The sequence below is a fragment of the Falco peregrinus genome, chromosome Z (genome assembly GCF_023634155.1).
Source record: "Falco peregrinus isolate bFalPer1 chromosome Z, bFalPer1.pri, whole genome shotgun sequence".
Taxonomy (NCBI): Eukaryota; Metazoa; Chordata; class Aves; order Falconiformes; family Falconidae; genus Falco; species Falco peregrinus.
The window spans coordinates 37,956,760-37,976,828 of NC_073739.1; the positions used below are offsets into that span (position 1 = coordinate 37,956,760).

The 20,069-nt window shown below is 41.3% G+C and overlaps 1 long non-coding RNA gene across 1 annotated transcript in view; it reads right to left on the bottom strand.

The window, feature by feature from the left end:
* Positions 1-346: 346 nt before the first annotated feature.
* LOC129782726 (uncharacterized) overlaps positions 347-20,069 on the bottom strand; it is a 186,730-nt gene continuing 167,007 nt past the window's right edge. Inside the window, exons 2-3 of the long non-coding RNA XR_008744784.1 lie at positions 5,238-5,365; positions 347-496 (exon numbers count right to left, since the gene is read on the bottom strand). This is a non-coding gene — a long non-coding RNA (uncharacterized LOC129782726). The remainder of the gene's footprint in view (positions 497-5,237; positions 5,366-20,069) is intronic.

Genomic DNA, 20,069 nt, shown 5'->3' on the forward strand with positions numbered 1-20,069 from the left:
TAATTAGCATACTAGAAGATCCACCCTCAAGCAAAGAAAGCCCTCTACTTACAAAGCCCCGGGTGGTGAAAAGAAAAACTGTACCTTTAAATGGAGATGAGGCTGTAAGAACTAGTGAGAATTAAGAGTGACTCTACACGTAACCATAAACAATTATTCGAAGTGAATGAAATGTTTTACCATGTGTTAAGAGGTGTGCTAGCTTTGTGCATTTACCACCCAGCACCCACCTCCGCGCAGACACGCAATGAAAAAGTTGCTCTGCCCTGGATGTGCATTGGCTCTCGCACGCAGGTGGAGAGCCCGGGCTGGAGGTAACAGTTTTCGTGACACAGGTAGTGATATGGAGAAATAGTGTGAAATGGGGACAATGGACATCGATCGTGATTGTATATGTCTGCTCAAGGAATGTGGGTATGGTGACTAGTCATGGGTGCGATGTCTGGTCACATAGGCACACAGCTCTGAGGAGACGCCTACAGTTTTGAGGAGACGCCTGCCCTTCTTCCTCTAACAAAAGGGCTATTTTAAAAAAGAATGAGAAAAGGATGAGAGACATTCAAATGCTATCCAGAGGGAGGGAGTGCTAAGTCTCCTTGCTGGAGAAGATCGGATGGTCACAAGAACATGAATCACCTACAAACCTGCAAGACCACCACATTCCAGGCAAAGGACTGATAAGCTAATTAACATACGAAGCGGGTTTAGGTAACGAATATGTATAGGCGTTAACTGAATATTCATTTGTTTTATTGTATAAATGTGAGATGGTTCCTCACTTCGGGTATGCACGCTTGTGGAGGAGCGATCCCCCGTGCATCTGCGCGCAGTAAACATACCTACTTTATAACTTTCGAGTTATAGAGTCTAATTCCGCACGTCAGTAGGACGACCCTGTGGCCTTACCCCCATGGCTTTGCTGTCCCCGGCAGCGGCCCGACGGGACAGCAGCATGCACCGACCTGTCCGTCGGGCTCCGCTGTGCCTGGTCCCCAAAGTCGGGGTGATGGGTGACTCAAAGGTGCAATGCCCAGAGGTACTTATGCAAGGGCGAAAGGGGGGAAAAAAATGAATTGGTGAGCATCTTATTTAACATGTGCTCTCGCTAGAGATTAATATTTCTCAGACGTAGACGCCGGCCAGAGGGGCATTAATTGACTAGGGGAAGGCGGCGGGGTGGGGGGGTTCAGAGCCCCATGTGCATCCAGGCGAGGGGTGGAGGGTGGAGGCTGAGGAGGGGGCAGGATCTGCTTTTGGTTAGGATAGGGTCGGGCCAGTCAGCTGTTCCTCCTTGTAGACTTTTGGGGCATATTTGCATGGGGTTGGGTGGAATTATGGAGTAAGGTGGGGGTGATCCAATGGCTAAAGATAAAATGAAGAAATATTGTAACCACTTGTTGCTAAATTATCAGTGGGTGATGGTGAGTGGTGGCCGAAAAATGGATCTCTGCAATTTAATATTATGTTGTTTTGTCACCAGGTGGGGAAGTGGGGTGAAGTACCTTATTTTGATGCCCTTGTGACTTTCTCTAGAGAACCGTGTATTCAGAAAAACAGTAAACTGGGAGAGATGTCTGTATGTGCAGGAAAAGAGACTATGTGGAGACAATTGCAATAAGAATGCTGTATGTTGTGGGAAGGACCCGAACTATGTACAGTAGCTGGTGGCAGTAGCCCCACCCCTGTATGGTATAAATGCAGAAAAATAATCAGATATTTAAAAAAACACCTAACCACACACACACAAAAAAAAACCCAAAACAACACAGATGGATGATGAAAACTGTAGTGGTGTTTCAAAGCAGGACAAGGGTGCAAGTCCAATGTGAGATTGGGGTCAAAGGGCAAGCCCCTCTGAACAAGCAGTGGGGGGTGTGTGTGTGGAGGGCTTAATAGTTTTTGTACACGTGCCATTTGCTACCTCTGATTTATTGAACTGGAAACAATCTGCCAGCTCTTATCAGGAAAACCCTGACAGAATGTAACAGCTTTTGGAAAACCCGGTCCTAAAGAAAGTCCATCAGCCTTTTATGAAAGGTTGTGTTAGCCAAAAAGTGGATGTATTTAAATGCAGATGAGGAAGCTAATCGGAGAATGAGTAAGGTGTTATTCATTGGGCAGTTGTCACAAGAGAGAAGAAAAAATGCAGGTTGATGAGGCAGGAGGAATGTCCGTACTGTAGTTGATAGGAATTGTGTGTAAAGTGTATTGTCACCGAGAGGAGATAAAAGAACAAAAAGTATCTATTTTGGTAGTGGCTATAACTGAGACTGCTATAGGTAACAGGGTAATGGGTAGAGTAAGAATAAAAAGTTGAAAAGGAAGAATGGGAACAGCATTGGGAAGAAACCTGCAAGGTTGAACACCCTTGGGACCGAATCAGTGTACTATGTGCAAAAAAGACTAGCAGGGAAAGAGTGAGTTAGGGGGAAAAAGGATGCAAATCTTATTTTGTTCGAAAATTCGGATGATGAATGAAAGGGACTGGGGGAGAAAATTGAAGTTTCCCCACCTGGTCCCCTAGTTGTAGTGAAGTTTGGAACTGAGATTGATTTTTTGGTACATAGTGGAGCAACTCATTTGGTAATCCCCAGTTGTAAAGGACCCTTAATTAAAAGGACAATCCCAGTTGTTGGGGCAATGGGAAAACAAAAATACAGCCTTTCTTAAAACCTTTGGAATGTGCAATGGGAAATATGGAATTAACTCATGAATTTCTGTTTAGGACTTATGCAAACTGAACACTCAAATAACTTTCTCTGAGAATTCAGTGCAGCTCCTGTGTATCTGATACAGCTTGGAAAACACAAATTTGCTTGCGGACAGATTGAACTTCAGAGTGAACTGAAAACAGCGTTCTGGATGTGATACTGAATGTGGCAATTCCCTTGGTTTGGGCTTCTAAGAAACCAGGAAAAGCAAAAATTTATCTCCTATCGAAATTGAGTTGAAAACTGAGGATAAAACGGTAAGGAAAAGACAATACCCTGTTGAAATGGAAGCTAGGAAGGGGTTGGAACCCTCCTAGAACAAGGAATGATGCAAGAGTGCTGGTCTGAATATAATACTTCTATATTACCTGCAAAGAAAGGCAAGACTTGTGAGTACAAGTTGATTCAGTACTTAAGGGAAATAAATCAGATCACTGTGGATGTGCCTCATGTGGTGCCAAATCCATATATGCTTTTAACCACCATACCAGAGATAAATGTTTGTTTTACAGTTCTGGATTTGAAAGATCCTTTCTTCTGCATATTTGTTGCTGAGTGCAGTCAGACCCTCTTCCCCTTCAAATGTGAGAACCCAACCACCAGAAGAAAAGTGCAGTTATGCTTGCCCATGCTCTCACAATATTTCAAGAACAGCCCTGCTCTGTTTGGTGTAATATATTGGCAAAGGTCCTGGAGCCATGGGAAGGTAAATACCCTGATAATACTTTACTATGTAGATTATGTATTGATTGGAGCCAATAATAGAGCAAGCTGTTTGGAAGCAACAGTTAGTTTATTAAACCCACTGGGACTTGCAGGTTACTGGCTTTCAAAAAGGAAAGCACAAATTACTTAAGAAAAAGTTCAATACTTAGGGTTTGAAGTTTCAAGGGGACAGAGAGAACTTGGAACAGATTGAAAAGAAGCTATCTGTTGGATAGCAGTGCCAAAGTCAGAGAGAGAGCTACATGGATTTTTAGGAAAGGAAGGATGGTGCAGAATATGGATACCAAATTTTGGACTAATGGCTAAGCCCTTATATGAAGTCATAAAAGGCCCTGGAGAACCATTAGAATGGACTCCAGAATGTCACAAAGGTCTTGAAGAAATAAAAAGAAAGCAGATGGAAGCCCCAGCTTTAGGCTTACCTTACACGAATAAGCCTTTTCAGCTATACCTACGTGAAAGAGCAGCTGGCATTGGGAGTGTTAACTCGGCTGCTTTGTGACTGGAAGCAGCCAGTCACTTTTCTAAAGAATTAGATAAGGTAAGTAAAGGCTGGCCTGTTTGCCTATGAGCTGTAGCTTGGACACCATTACTAATTCAAGAAGCCCAAAAATTATCTTTAGGACAACTAGTAACTGTCCTAGTACCTCATGAAGCAATAGCCATTCTAGAACAAAAGGACATCCCTGGATCTCTCCTAGTTGACGAGCAAGATACCAAGCAGTGTTGCTGGAACAAGATGACACTTGATCTTACAACAGTAACATCCCTGAACCCTGCTACCCTGTTGCCCCTGCCAGAAGAACCTCTACAACATGACTGTGTAAATACTGTTGAGCAAGTTTTTGCTCGTAGACCAGACTTGAAAGGTGGACCATTAGAGAGCTGGGATACAGAATTGATCACGGATGGGAGTAGTTTTATATATAATGGAGTAAAACAGGCAGGATATGCAGTGGTGACTCCGATTGAAAATGCTGATACGTCAGCCCAAAAGGCAACAATAATTGCTTTAACCCAAGCATCAGAAATTGGAAAAGGAAAATGGATTAACATGTATACAAATTCTAAGTATGTGTATGGAGTTATTCACGGTCATAAAGCAGTCTGGAAAGAAATGGGAACTACTTCTGGGGAACATGGACAAATAGATTTTTCTGAGTTACTGAGGTCCAACCAGTATAAGTGTTTGCTTGTTTTAGTAGATGCCTTTTCAGGATGGCCAGAAGCTTTCCCTTGTCTTACCAATTGGGTGAGAGAGGTTAAGATACATGAACCAAAGAGCTTCTTTACCTTTGAACTCACCAGTGCATCAGTTTTGACCAGGAGATTTGGTTAACTTCAAAAACTGGAAAGCTGAACCACTGATAGACAAGCGGAAAGGACGATGATACAGCTTTACTGACTGCCTATACAGCAGTGAAAGTAGGAGCTGACTGCCAGATACATCATTCCTGGCTGAAGAAGGCACCCATAACCAAACAGTGGACCACTGAACAAACTGGGAACTGTGAATTAAAATTTTCTAAAGCTTGATGAACTGTACATGGGATTCTGGAAGAATAATACTTTGAATTAGATTATACTTGAGGATTGATTTTGTGTTGCTGCATGCTAGTAATAAGAACTGTAGTAGTTATAGAACACATCCAGAAAAATATTAATCTCCTTGTAACAAGAAATGGTATTATACTGATATGGAGAAATAATGTGAAATGGGGATAATGGACATGGATTGTGATTGTATGTGTCTGCTTAAGGAATGTGGGTATGGTGACTAGTCGTGGGTGCGGTGACAACTACAGTTTTGAGGAGACGCCTGCCCCTCTTCCTCTAACAAAGGGGAGACGGGGAGACGCCTGCCCCTCTTCCTCTAACAAAGGGGAGACGCCTGCCCTTCTTCCTCTAACAAAGGGGAGACGCCTGCCCTTCTTCCTCTAACAAAGGGGCTATTTAAAAGAGAATAAGAAAAGATGAGAGACATTCAAATGCTATCTAGAGGGAGGGAGTGCTAAGTCTCCTTGCTGGAAAAGGTTGGGTGGTCACAATCACCTGAAGAAGATCGGATGGTCACAAGAACATGAATCACCTACAAACCTGCAAGACCACCACATTCCAGGAAACGGACTGATAAGCTAATTAACATACGAAGCGGGTTTAGGTAACGAATATGTATAGGCGTTAACTGAATATTCATTTGTTCATTGTATAAATGTGAGATGGTTCCTCACTTCGGGTATGCACGCTTGTGGAGGAGCGATCCCCCGTGCATCTGCGTGCAATAAACATACCTACTTTATAACTTTCGAGTTATAGAGTCTAATTCCGCACGTCAATACATTGCTATCCTTGGCTTACTTATAGTGATAGGACAATGCAGGAATTGTAAGAGGCAGCTATTGAAGGACCCTTGAGAAGAAAGTATGCACTTTAAAATAATTCAGAAAACAATACAGTGAACAGAACCAGCTCCTGGGTCTGTACACACTTCTCAGAAACCTTGGAAAGAGGAATACCTTTAAATGGGATTCGCATCCCTGCTAATGTACGTTGGGGAAAATTATGGGTGAGCGTGTCCTTTAGTATAAACCAAGGAATAGAAGAACAGGAATGGGAAGTAACTACCCCCAACCTCCCAGAAAATTACTGCAGTTATATCCAAAGATGCAATCCCCCCAAAGAACAGGTAAACTGGATTGCAAAATAGGTTATCCAACTTTCATTGGGAAATAAACAAAATATAATGAAACAATTGACATTTTGACATCAATGGCTAGTTGCAGAAGGAACAGGTTGGTATTGGTTCTGAGGGACAAAAACAAGAAAGGCCTTACCTATAAATTGGTTAGGACTTTGTATTTTAGGAGCCAATTATATAGCCAAATGTAACTGTAGTTGAAGAATTGACCCCAGGATTATGTGTACGAACATGTGTATTAAGAAACACAAAAGAAATAGTCCTTTGACTGAAAGGCCTACAGCCTTTCATTCATTTGCTAGATGGCTTATACCGTGGTTAGGAAGCTACAATAAATATGTCAGCAATAACAGAGAAAATAGAAAATTAGACTTTGAATGCATTGTCCACTTTACAGGAGGAAATATCACAATTAGCAGAGATTACTCTTGAAAATAGGATGGCTTTAGATGTGCTGTTAGCATCTAAGGGGCTTGTATGTACAGTCTTAAATTCTAGTTACTGTGCCTACATTGACCAAACCAGTAGAATATGTACCAGTCTTAATGAGATTTGGAAGCAAGCTAAAATTTTACGTGAGATACAGAAGGGTAACACTTGTATTGGCTTTACTGAAACATGGAAATGGCTGGCCTCTTGGGTACCAGATTTAATAAATTCATGGATAAATAAGGTGATATGCATTGTGATTTTAAGAATTCTAATATTTGTGAGTATAAACATATTAATTCAATGTACATGGAGATGTTGTTTGATCTTGGGTGGACTGACTAATGAGAAGATGAGACTAATATAAGGGAAAAATATAAATTCTTCCCTTATACAGTCTCAAAGGCGGGATTTGATACAAGATTTACTTTAAAGAAAACAAGAAAGAATTTGAAAAACAGAGGATGTTAATCAGCCCTTACCAATAGCATCTCAAAGCTATGTCTTGGAAGGAATAGACACCGTAAATACCTCGACCTAAGAAATAACAAGATAAACTCAAGGGGAATCAAATGGTTAATGTGATCAAACAGAAAATTACTTAAACTATGTGTGAACGATCCTAATTAGCATACTAGAAGATCCTCTAGCAAAGAAAGCCCCCTACGAACAAAGCCTCCTTCCCACAGAACTTGGGTGGTAAAAAGAAGCTGAGGCCCCTAAGAACCAGTAAGAAATAAGTGTGACTGGGCTTAGTTATAAACAATTGTTTAAAGTGGATAAAATGTTTTACCATGTGTTAAGAGATGTTTTGTGGATTTTGTGAGCACCCAGCACCCATCTCCGTGCAGACGCGCAATAAAGAAATTGCTCTGCTCTGTGTGTGGGTCGGCTCTTGCACACTGGGTGAAGAACCCAGGTTTGGGATAACATTGATAGAAGGGCCCTAAAATTCTCCAATTAAATTTAATAAAAATACTGGATTTTGACATATTTCACTCTATATGCATGATCTGAAATTTGACTGTAGATATCCACTACTAGCACTCACTTCTACTCTATCCCTTGCTAACGTTTGCCAGACCCTTAGTGCAGAGCATTGTTTTTCCTCTAGTTTTTTATGTTCATTAGTACAAGTCAGTTAAATTTAGAGCAAATGTTCTTAGTTTGACATGTGCTTTTTCTGTTTGATTTCTCAAAAGAACTTAAAAGTTTGTCTGGTTTAGTTTCTCCTCCAAGTCCCTCTTATGTTGGTAAATACAATAACAGAAATTGCTTCGTGTATAAATACCTGTTAGCGTTACTGTGACTGAACATTCTTGTGGGCATAAGTGCCTAGATGAAGACTGTTAAGGCTTTCCTACTCTTCCTGTAGCACAGTCAACTAGACTACCACACATACTGACTATTCATGTAATGAAATTCTGTAATCTACAGTCTAAAAAATAAGTCTTTTAATTCTCTTCATATTTACAACACTATTGGAATAGTCAGCTGGAGTGCTCTTCCATAGTCTGGAGCCAACACATAGCAGCCAGCCAACACGTATTTCTAATATACAGTTAATATGCAGTATAAAGATCATGTTGACAAACCTTGATATGAATTAAGAGAGCTCATTAACTTACAGAGATTCTCAGCACCTGTAAGTTAAATCTTTTTCTTCTTTCTGAACTGGAAGAAGAAACAAATCTATCATTTAGGCTTCAGTTCAAGAAAGCAGATTGTTAATGTTCATTCCAGCCACCAAGTGATAGTATTTAGTGGTCATTATAGTTGCAAATCAACAGTCTCTTCCTTCCTGTGGGTTACCTTTGTCTTCAAACATCTTGAATGTTTCCATGTATTGTATATTTCTAAATAAAAATTCACATGACTATCCCACAGGTAAGTGGATGGCTCTAGTTTTTGGCCTGTAGTGAACAACGATTGACAAGGCTTCAATGTTCTATTTTAGAACTAACATGAATTTGTACTTTTGGTACACATCTCATGACATACTTATTAGGTTACTTTTGTACTATTTTCTAAACCTGCAGATTCTCTAATACAAAACAATATTTTATTTTCAACAAACTGGAAGGATTTTTTGTGGAAGATGTATTTTAACTCCTCTACTGTGATTAAAAATTACATAATCTGAAACTGGATGATCATTGGGAAGAATAAATAATATCTCATGGAAATTAAATCAATATTGAAAAAAACCAGGAAAGTTGCCTCAAACAGTTCTGTCTTGACTTTTTAATGAATCAAATGAATCTGAAATAAGCTAACCAGCCTCCCAGCAAAGATACTGTAGAAAGAAAATTGTTTGATAAATACTGAGGCAAATTGTTCCTATTCAGTTTTGATCTGAAGTGGATTTGTTTTCATTAGTTAAGTGAAATAAATTAGAAGTTCCTGCTGTTAGGAGATGTTTAGAATTCACCAGGAAAAAAGTTTGCCATGCAATGAAGTCTTAACTGCTTTCAGAAATTGTCAGTCTTTGCAACAGGATAGTACCTGAATATCTTAGGTTTTAAGACTTAGTTGTATACTGTAGCAGGAATGAGGAAGATCGTCCTTGAAGTTTTCTACCTGTGGTTCCAGAGAATCCAAACCCATCTTTTCCATCAGGTAGGCAGAAAATAAATCAATCTTTCTTCTGTGGACAACTAATAATCAGGCCAAGTAGCAAAGTCAGCATGCACCCTGAGTGGGAGGAAGAAATGTCAGATGGGGATTTAGGTTGCAGTTGCATGTTCATCAGTAGTGGGGCTTAACTTGTTATCTCCTTCTTTACAAAGTTGTTTTCACCTTCTAACCACCTCATACACAGTGTTTGCACAGCAGTTTGTGGATAGCATCAGGACTGCTGCAGGTTACACACAGTCTAGCATGCACACCTATGTATAGACTGGAGGAGCTTGGGGCCAGCAACTGTGTGAATTAGTACTGCTGCTGAAAAGTCTTGACAAATTACTTTGTTTAGTTAGACATAGGGAAATGTAACAGAAAGGTTTAGGTCGGCATTCATGGGAGTGTCTGGGTGTGGAAGTACCAGGGGAACAAACAGCAGCGGAGGAGATGCAAGCATGGAATGTGTTGATGACACCTAGATTAGGAGATCATCAAGATCCTGTGAAATCTATGTGCATCTTCTCAGGGTACCCAGACTGTGAGTCAAAGGACAATGGGTAAGTGCCAGTGATTCAGAGAAGGACAGGATGAAGGGACTAATAATCATTATCATCTCCTAAGGGTAAAGAAAAGGAATGTCCAAAATCAGCATTTCACCAGTAGTCTAGAGATCTAGAAGAAACGTTGAGGATCAATACCCTGCATACCTTGTCCTTTGCATCATTGAGGAAGTCTGACTGCTGGAAAGACACCTTGCTGCACACTTAGTGGCACCTGATGTTTGACAGACCTCTTGGACACACTTCTGGGTGCTTGTATGTGGATATGACTGTGAGTGAAATCAATTTTATTGTAAAATAAGCCCACCTTTCCTTCCTATAAAGTCTCATTTTGAGCTTTGCTGCAGTGTTGCAATATTATTTCCTATACAGAGATTTATGTAGCAAAGGAAATGTTGAAAACTCAAAGAACACAAGAGGAAATGAGGCTGTAAAGACATAAAATGGGGGCCTCTTTCATAAGGATGTCTGTTAACTTAGCTTTACTGGAATACATCTCTCTTACACATCCTCCATTAAGTCTGAATTGCTGTGAAACTGCTCTTAGAACACAAATGTATGTTCTAGCATGGTAATTAAAATTTGTCTAACCAACAGTGTTAAAATGGGGGTGATGGCTGAGGGCAAAGGGGATGTTGTGGCTAAAGTCTCTGGTTTCACCTAGATCACATGATCTAGGCACAAGATATCTGTGTACCTTAGATAAGGTCTGTGATGAGCTGTCAGATTCTTTATACTGCATGTATGTGGATTGCAGTGTAACCAGCTTCTTGAAACTGCCTTAGCTGTTCATAATGGAAATGCAAAATATGTGGCAACAACTATATTATGAAGAGTCACTTTTGGCAAATAAGCTAAATTAAACATGATTTACAGGGTGCCTCTTCTTTTCCTCTGCAAGTGTGGTCTTTTTTTGCCATCTGAAATACATTTTTTTAATTACATAATATCTAAACTTGTGCTTTACACATCAGTAAGCAGTTTTATTCAAGGTAGATGGGCATGCTGTAGTTTTAAGCAGCCAAATACTTCTCCAAGGTGCATAGCAAAAGGACAGGAGGCAGCAGTCATAAATTACAGCAGTGAAAATCCTGGCTGGCTATAAAGAACAAGTTGCTTTTAGGGCAAGGGGTCAGGCCCTGGAACAAGCTGTCCAGAGACGTGTGGGATTTCCATCTTCAGAGGTTTTCAAAGCTTGGCTGGACAAGTCTGTTAAGAAAATCCTAGTTCTTTGATGTCTTCATCCTGCTTCAGGGCTGAGCATCCTTCTCTGTGGAGGCAATTCTGAGCTTCCCTAAACAGCTTTGCTCATGTAAATGTGTGAGACAGAAACACTATTTCCCTATAAGTCAAGAAACACTAGGGAATTGTGACTAGAATTTTCTAGTGAAGTCAAAACAGTGCTAATGCTAAAAAAAAAAAAAAAATATTAAAAAGACAGGAAAACTTTTATCTACACTGTAATTATCTAATATGTACCAAATATCTTGTCCAGAAATATTTCAGTGGATTAAACTGGACTCTCCCATGAATATGATCAAGATGCAACATGCATTTGCACCAGCAGACTCTAGGAGTAAGAAGTAAGCATCACACTATAGGCAACTGCATTAGTTGATGAGAAAAGGCAGGCCTTCCCTTATGTGCCACCTCTTTTCAACATGAGTGTGGGGGACCAGTTTCATTCTTCTGCTCTGAGCTGCATAAAACCAAGGGCTTGTGTTCACCTCAGTTGGTAAAGTAGCAAGAGATACAGAGGAAAATCAAGAACCAAAGCAATTAATTATACAGGCATTTTTAAAGATACAAAGCTAATGCAGTTAATCTTACATATGGTGAAATAACTGTAATTATTTTGTTACTCATAGTGTGTAATTTCAAAGTCACAGCACAAACTTGTTGAAGATGCAATAGCTAAACTAGTGAGAGTTTGCAATTATTTGTAAATGTCATCCAGAACCCTGGCCGGCAACCAAGCACCACGCAGCCAGTTGCTCACTCCCTCTCACTCAGAGGGATGGAGGGGAGAATCAGAAAAAGAATGTAAAAGTCAAGGGCTGAGATTAGAATAATTTAATAATTTAAAAAGAATAAAGAGGTAAGAACAATAATAATAATAATAACAATAATACTATCAATAACAATAATAGCAAAATGGAAAGGTGGGGGAAAAGGGTAAAGCAAAAGCTGCGCATGCAAGCAAAGCAGAACAAGGAATTCATTCACCACTTCCCATGGGCAGGCAGGTGCTCAGCCATCCCCAGGAAAGCAGCGCTCCATCACACTTAACGGTTACTCGAGAGGACAAACGCCATAATGCCAAATGTGACCCCATTCCTTCTTCTTCCCCCAGTTTATACACTCAGCAGGACATCATATGGCATGGAATGACCCTTTGGCTAGTTTGGGTCACCTGTCCTGGCTGTGTCCCTTGACCCTTTGGCTAGTTTGGGTCACCTGTCCTGGCTGTGTCCCTTCCCAATGTCCTGTGCCCCTCCAGCCCTCTGGCTGGCAGGGCCCAAGGAACTGAAAAGTCCTTGATTTAGTCTAAACATCACCCAGCAACAACTAAAAACATCAGTGTCCTATCAACATTGTTCTCACACCAGAGCCAAAACAGCACTGTACTAGCTACTAAGAAGAAAATTAACTCTGTCCCAGCTGAAACCTGGACAGTATCCACCCCTAATTCCATACCATTTACGACATTCCACACTTTCCAGGACAACCTCATTAACCACCATCACCCTTCCCATCCTTTTACATAATACACAGACATCATCCCCCTAGTCTATGCACCACCCCTGTAAAAATGTCTATAAAATGTCCATAAATGTTCACAAACTATTCACAAATTGTCCAGTGAGTTCATTTAGTCCATGAACATGATCTCTTATGGTGGTAACTCAGTAGAGAAGAGGTTGTGTGTTGTATGGTTTTATTGGTCACCAAAGCCAGCTCAGGTCAGGTCATGGCTGCACTTGCACTAGTGTTTGTAAGGCTTGTCCTCTAATGGTTCAGGTGGTTCCTGCTACAGTCATTCCTATAACATGAAACTCAATTCATGGTTTACAACTATTTAAAGGTATATCCATTACAATCTCCACCCTGGTTCTTTGGGACCACCCAGTAAGGTTTAATATTGCAATGAACTCCTCCCCTTGCCCCTGCTCTGGCTTGGACTTATCCACAGACTGCAGTCTGCTCCAAGTGGAGCCTCAGCTACGAGCCACGGTCTCTCCAGGGGCATACCTGCTGCGGCACAGACTCATCCACTGCCACAGTCACTTTGAAGTGTACCTGTTCCAACATGGTCTTATCCCTGGGCCATCACCATAGACCTGCTCCAACATGGCCTTACTCACAGCCATAGTCCCTTCAGAAGTAAATCAGCTCCAGCATGGCCTTACCCCTGGCTGCCTCCAGGGCTGTACCTGCTCTGTCGTGGGCTTATCCATGGCCACACAATTTGAGGTGCTCCAGCATGACCTCATGCACATCCACTGATGCTTCAAGGTGTACCGACTGCAGCACAGACTTATCCACAGCCACAGATGCTTTGAGATATACCTTCTCCAATATGGACTTGTCCTTGGGCCACAATTCCTTCAGAGGCATACCTGCTGCAGCACAGACATAGCCATGGCCACAGACACGCTGAGATATACCTGCTCAGGTTTGGACTTATTCACGGCTACAGGGGCTTTGGGGTGTCCTACTCCCATGTGGACTCATCCACAGGTCACAGTCCCTTTGACTCGAGCTCACACTGGAGTTCCAGCCTGTCCAGCAGAGCAGCACAGAAACAGCAGCCATGCCCTGGCCACCTGCCAGCCCTGCGCATCGCCGTGGCTGTTATTCTCGAGCACAGCACAGTGAGTGATAAGCAGTGCAGCAGCACAGCAAGCAGCGAAAGCAAGAAGCAGCCACTAACGAGCACTAGACCAACATACAGTGAGGCAAGCACACCCCATGGCAAGCACAGAAACCCGCCAATTCAGAGCTAAACAGCAGTAACAGTTATAAATTCAAACTAGCATATTCCAATCAAGACTGTTGTTACGTTGAACTCTTTGAGCCCCAGCACCAAAAAATTACTGTCATGGTTTAACCCCCACTGGCAACCCAGGCCCACACAGCCTCTCGCTCACTCCCCCACACCCAGAGGATGGGGAGGAGAATCAAAAAAGGAATGTATAAGTCAAGGGTTGAGATAGGAAAATCTAAAAATTTAAAAAGAATAAAGAGGTAAGAACAACAATAATAACAATAGCAATAATACTATCAATAACAATAATAGCAAAATGGAAAGGTGGGGAAAAAGGGTAAAGCAAAAGCTGCGCACGCAAGTAAAGCAGAACAAGGAATTCATTCACCACTTCCCATGGGCAGGCAGGTGCTCAGCCATCCCCAGGAAAGCAGCGCTCCATCACACTTAACGGTTACTCGAGAGGACAAACGCCATAATGCCAAATGTGACCCCATTCCTTCTTCTTCCCCCAGTTTATACACTCAGCAGGACATCATATGGCATGGAATGTCCCTTTGGCTAGTTTGGGTCACCTGTCCTGGCTGTGTCCCTTCCCAATGTCCTGTGCCCCTCCAGCCCTCTGGCTGGCAGGGCCCAAGGAACTGAAAAGTCCTTGATTTAGTCTAAACATCACCCAGCAACAACTAAAAACATCAGTGTCCTATCAATGTTGTTCTCACATCAGAGCCAAAACATGGCACTGTACTAACTACTAAAAGGAAAGTTAACTCTATCCCGGCTGAAACCAGGACAACCTGTTGTGAACACTCGCATATAAGGAATTACATTCTCTCTGAGTTCGTGATTCCAAGATCATCATAATCCTGTGATAAAAAGGGTTTAGTAAATCCACCAAATCAGACAATTTTCACACAGGCCTGAATAATTTCAGATTTTTGTTACATACATGTTCCCAGCAGTGCAGAAAAGACCTTTATCGTGTTACTATGTTGCTTAACATTCAGTGAAAGCAATGTGAATTGGCCACACATCTCTAAAGCAAAAGGAGCAGAAAAACTGGTTAGTTGACAGTTAGTTCTGTGTTTGTATAGTCGTTAGTTGTTTGATTAATGTGGCTTAGCAGTGAGCATGGGGTGAAAGAAAGTGACAAAAATATATTTAAAGGGCAGAATGGAAACTACTTGTCTGATTTAGAAACTTCTTTGTTATGCTCAGTTTAATATGATACAGCTGTTATTTTATGGAAAAGAAGGACATACGCAGATCATAGAACTGGTTTGTAATGTGTCTTGTGTATCAACCTGAAAATAAATGCTTTGTACATACGGACACACACACATGCAGAGACACGTGGCTAATGGATAAAAAACTTTCAAGCACCAAATACGCAGGTGTGACTGATGCTGGAGAGGGATGTCACTTAAATGATTTAATATATTTGAAGGGCACTGAGTACATCCGGATGGAGAAACTTAAGATTTCACTGGGTCCCAACTAGATCCCAACTGAATGAGACCTTAGGGAATCATGTCTAGCCTGGATTCTTTTGCAGTGCAAAAGCTGTGTAGTCAGGCAGGAGGAAGCCAGATACATTTTGGTTTCCCCTGCAGTCTGGACAACTAGTGAACTTGAACTGTAGAAGGCCTACATCTGCTGTGTATTTATACACTGGGAACAGATTTACAATGGTCATACACAATGCCTTTCAAAGCTTTACAAGAGGCTGGTCCAGGAATCATAGAATCATTTAGGTTGGAAAAGACATTTGAGATCATCAGGTCCAACCGTTCACCCAGGACTTCCAAGTCCACCACTAAACAATGTTGCTAAGCACCAAATCTATGCATTTTTTAAATACCTGCAGGGATGGTGATGCCACCACCTCTCTAGGCAGCTGGTTGTAATGCTTGACCACCCTTTCAGTGAAGGATTTTTTTCCAAATATCCAATCTAAACCTCCCCTGGTGCAACTTGAGGCCATTTCCTCTTGTCCTGCTGCTTGTTATCTAGGAGAAGAGACCGACCAACCCCCACCTGCCTACAACCTCTTTCCAGGCAGTGACATGTGGAAAACAGACCTCACAATGATTAGGTTGTAGAGTAAGCATGTTCATTCAGCACTGGGCAGCACGGGGGGTAGTCCCACCAAAATCGTGCGTGCCTTTTTAACATTTTCAGACCTATTTATACATGTTACATTTCTTTATCAAAAAACACACCTAATATTGATTATATTCTTTATCTAAACCCACACATAATATTGATTATATTCAACCTTCAGGCCACACCTCCACTGCAAAACATTGATTATAAGTAATCAATGTACATGCTACAGCGGTAAACATATCTAAGTAATGGCAAGCGACTTTTATGCAAACTCATCATGACATATAACTCTTAGCAACTTAGAGGCATTATATGTGCAGTATTGATTAAGTATGTGCTTGCTTATCAGGCTAGGATGCCTTGGCTCCACTGCCCCCTTTTTCTTGTGCCCTTTTCTAAGGGCTTTTCTTCACTTTAAGTATAGTTGTGAATATTTCATTAGTGCAGCTGTTTGCTCTTCCTCAACCTCGTATTGTTTATGAGGGGTCCAGATCTCAAGCCATGCATCCACCGATACCAAGCACATACTTACTACAATTATTCCAATATTTTTCATAATTGTTTTCTTCTTATTCATCTCTTAATTTTCTGTATGATTCACTTGTCCATTTACTTGGTGCTTTCTTCACCTGAGTGTGGTGGATCCAAGAGTGTTGTTTTTTGATCTTGATGGCAGTAAAGGTGGTCAGAAGTACTTGAAACGGTCCTTCCTACTGTGGTTCCAAAGTCTTTTCTGTAAGAGACTTTATATGTACATAGTCTCCTGGCTTAATATTAGGCACTGGTTCATCAAGGCCCCTTCCCTGGGGCCCAATCCCATGTTTTCAGATTTTATTTGTTTCCCTAGTGCTGTCATGTAAGACGTTCTAACCTCAACTCCTGATTGGATAGATATTCCTCTCTGTATCGCATATGGTTGTCCATATAAAACTTCAAATGGACTCCCTCCTTAGTTCTAGGTTTTGTCCGTATTCGTAAAAGTGCTAAAGGTAGAGACTGGGTCCAGGCTAAATTTGCCTCTTGCCCTAATTTAACAATTTGTTGTTTAATCAAATGATTCATCTTCTCCACTTGTCCACTTGACTGTGGGCGATATGGAGTGTGCAGTTGCCAGTCTATACCCAAATAACGGCTAACTTGTTGTACTATTTTGGAAACAAAATCTGGTCCCCGATCTGATGAAATAACTGCTGGGACCCCAAATCGTGGTATAATTTCCTGTAAAATTATTTTAGTTACTTCCCTTGCGTTTGCTGTTCTGGTTGGAAATGCTTCTGGTCAACCTGAAAAGGTGTCTATTAACACCAATAAGTAATGATTCCCCTCTTTTCTTGGGAGTTCAGTAAAGTCAATTTGCCATTGTTGTCCAGGTCCATTACCTTTCCCAGTTTGCCCCATCTCTAATTTGGGAGTGTTTTTAGGATTGGTCTGGAGGCATATTTCACATTGTTGAGTTACCTGCCTTATTGTAGTATATAAATTTCTGGCTACAATTTCCCTGATTAGGTGTTCACATAAAGCCTTGGCTCCCCAATGCCTTTTCCTATGCTCTTCCCATATTAAAGGCCACAGTAAGTAAGAGGGAATAATTAATTTTCCCTGTGGTGTATAGGCCCACCCTTCTTTGTTATATGAGCCCTCTAAATCCGTAATAAGTTTTCGATCTTCCTTAGTATATTCTGGTTTGCTTTTTAGGGAAATTTGCCTGTCAGGGATTAAAGCCCCCTCTATTTTTACCTTTATTTTGGCCACTTGTTTTGCCTCTCTGTCTGCCAACTCATTCCCTTTTTCCAAATCCGAGCTCACTTTCTGGTGTGCCTTTACATGCATGATTGCTATTTTCTTCAGGAGTTGGACAGTTTCTAATAACTTCAGGATCTCTTCCGCATGTTTAATGTTTTTCCCTTGAGAATTTAACAGTCCTCTCTTCTTCCAGATTGCTCCATGTGCATGTACTACTCCAAAAGCATATTTTGAGTCAGTATAAATGTTCACAACTTTACCTTGGGCCAATTCCAGGGCATGAATTAGGGCAATTATTTCTGCCTTTTGTGCAGAAGTGTTCATAGGCAAAGTTCCTGATTCTATTACCTCTTCGCTGGTAGTGACGGTGTATCCTGCACGTTGGTTACCATTTAGCACATAGCTGCTTCCGTCTGTGAACCAGTTTTCCTCCTTCTCAATAGGGCTGTCCTTCAGATTGGGACGGCTTGCATATGTTGCTTTGATGGTTTCTAGGCAGTTGTCGTGTACCAGTTCTCCTGTATTTCCTCTGAGAAAAGAGGCTGGGTTGACCATATTAGTGACCAGAATTTCCACATCATCCTTTCTACTAGTGTAGCTTGATATCTCAAGAATCTTTGTGGAGAGAACCAATGTCCACCTTTTGCCTTCAATACTGCCAATACAGTATGCGAAACCATAACAGTCATCTTTTGCCCTAGAGTAAACTTCTGGGCTTCCTGGGTGTTTAATATCACTGCTGCAACCACCCGCAGGCATCCAGGCCAACGTTTGGCAGTTGCATCTAACTCTTTAGAAAGATAAGCAACTGCTCGTTGGTACAGGCCTAGATTGTGTGCTAATATTCCTAGGGCAATGCCCTGCTTCTCATAAGAGAAAAGAAACGGCTTACTGACATCTGGGAGTCCCGAAGCCGGAGCTGACATCAGTGCCTTTTTCAGTGATTCAAAGGCTCGTTCAGTTTCCTTGTTCCATTCAAGAAGGTTCTGCTCAGCGGCAGTTAGGGCATATGGTGGTTTAACGAGTAATTCATAGTTATAGATCCACAACCAGCACCACCTCATAATTTCCAGAAAGGTTCTCAATTCTTTTACTGTCTGTGGTCTCTGAAACTGGCAAATTGCTTCTTTATGGGCTTGCCCCAAAGTTCGTTGTCCCACACTAATTTCATATCCCAAATAATTTACTTTGCACTGTATTATCTGTGCTTTCTTCTTAGATACCCGATACCCCTGGAGTCCCAAGAAATCTAGTAAGCTCACTGTCCACATCATACATCCTTCTTCTGTCTTAGAAGTGATTAGGATATCATCCACATACTGCAACAATTTTCCCTCTTTGGCCGGGGTTTCCCCGGATTCTAAGTCCTTTGCAACTTGATTGCCAAAAATAGTGGGACTGTTCTTGAATCCTTGCGGCAACACCGTCCAAGTGAGCTGGGTCTTTTGACCACTCCGGATTTTCCCATTCAAACGCAAATAATTTTTGGCTGGCCTCGTGGAGAGGGAGGCAAAAGAAAGCATCTTTCAAGTCTAAGACGGTAAACCAAGTCAATTCGGGTGTTGGTGTCATTAACAATGTATGCAGATTTGCCACTCCTGGGTAAAGGTCTTCACTTATTTTGTTTACTGCCCCAAGTCTTGGACCACTTGATGTGATCCATCAGTCTTCTGGACAGGTAATATAGGGGTATTAAATTCAGAGTTGCATTCTTTTAATAATCCTAACTGCAAAAATTTCTCTATTACTGGCCGGATTCCTTCACCATCTTCTTTTTTAGGGGATACTGTTTAATTCTTACTGCTTTTCGGCCTTCTTTAGTTTTTACTTCAATAGGTAAAGCATTTTTTGCTCTTCCAGGTGTACCAGTAACTCATATCCCTGGGTACACTTGATTTAGAACTTGATCATTAATTTTTCCTTCTGAGACAGGACTGGTTAATGTTAGGCTTAATATTTGAATATATTGTTGATCTTTTACTTCTTTTTACTAAAAGGAAGTAATTTTTCTTTTTTCAAATACAATTCTTGCTCCCAATTGTTCCAACAAATCTCTCCCCAAAAGTGCCTTCGGAGAGTTAGGCATATATACAAATTTATGAATGCCCCATTGCTTGCCCATTTCATATTTTAATGGCTTACAAAAGTATGCCTTTTCACTTTGGCTGGTTTCCCCGTTTATCATAACATAATCGTTTCCCAGAGGCATTAGAGCTTGATTCAAAACTGAGTATGTTGCCCCTGTATCTACTAAAAATTCTACCTTTTGTTGTGTCTTCCCTAGCCTAAGTGTAACCAGTGGATCTGCTAGGGTAGATTGCCCAGGTTCCCGTCAGTCTTCTTTTATATGAGCTATTGTCTTCTGTGTCTGTCAGTTCCTGTTCCTTGGGCATTCTTTTTTCCAATGTCCAAACCTTTTACACAACACACATTGATTTTTTCCTCATCGAGCTGATAGTTGCAGTCGCTTTTTCTCCTCTCCT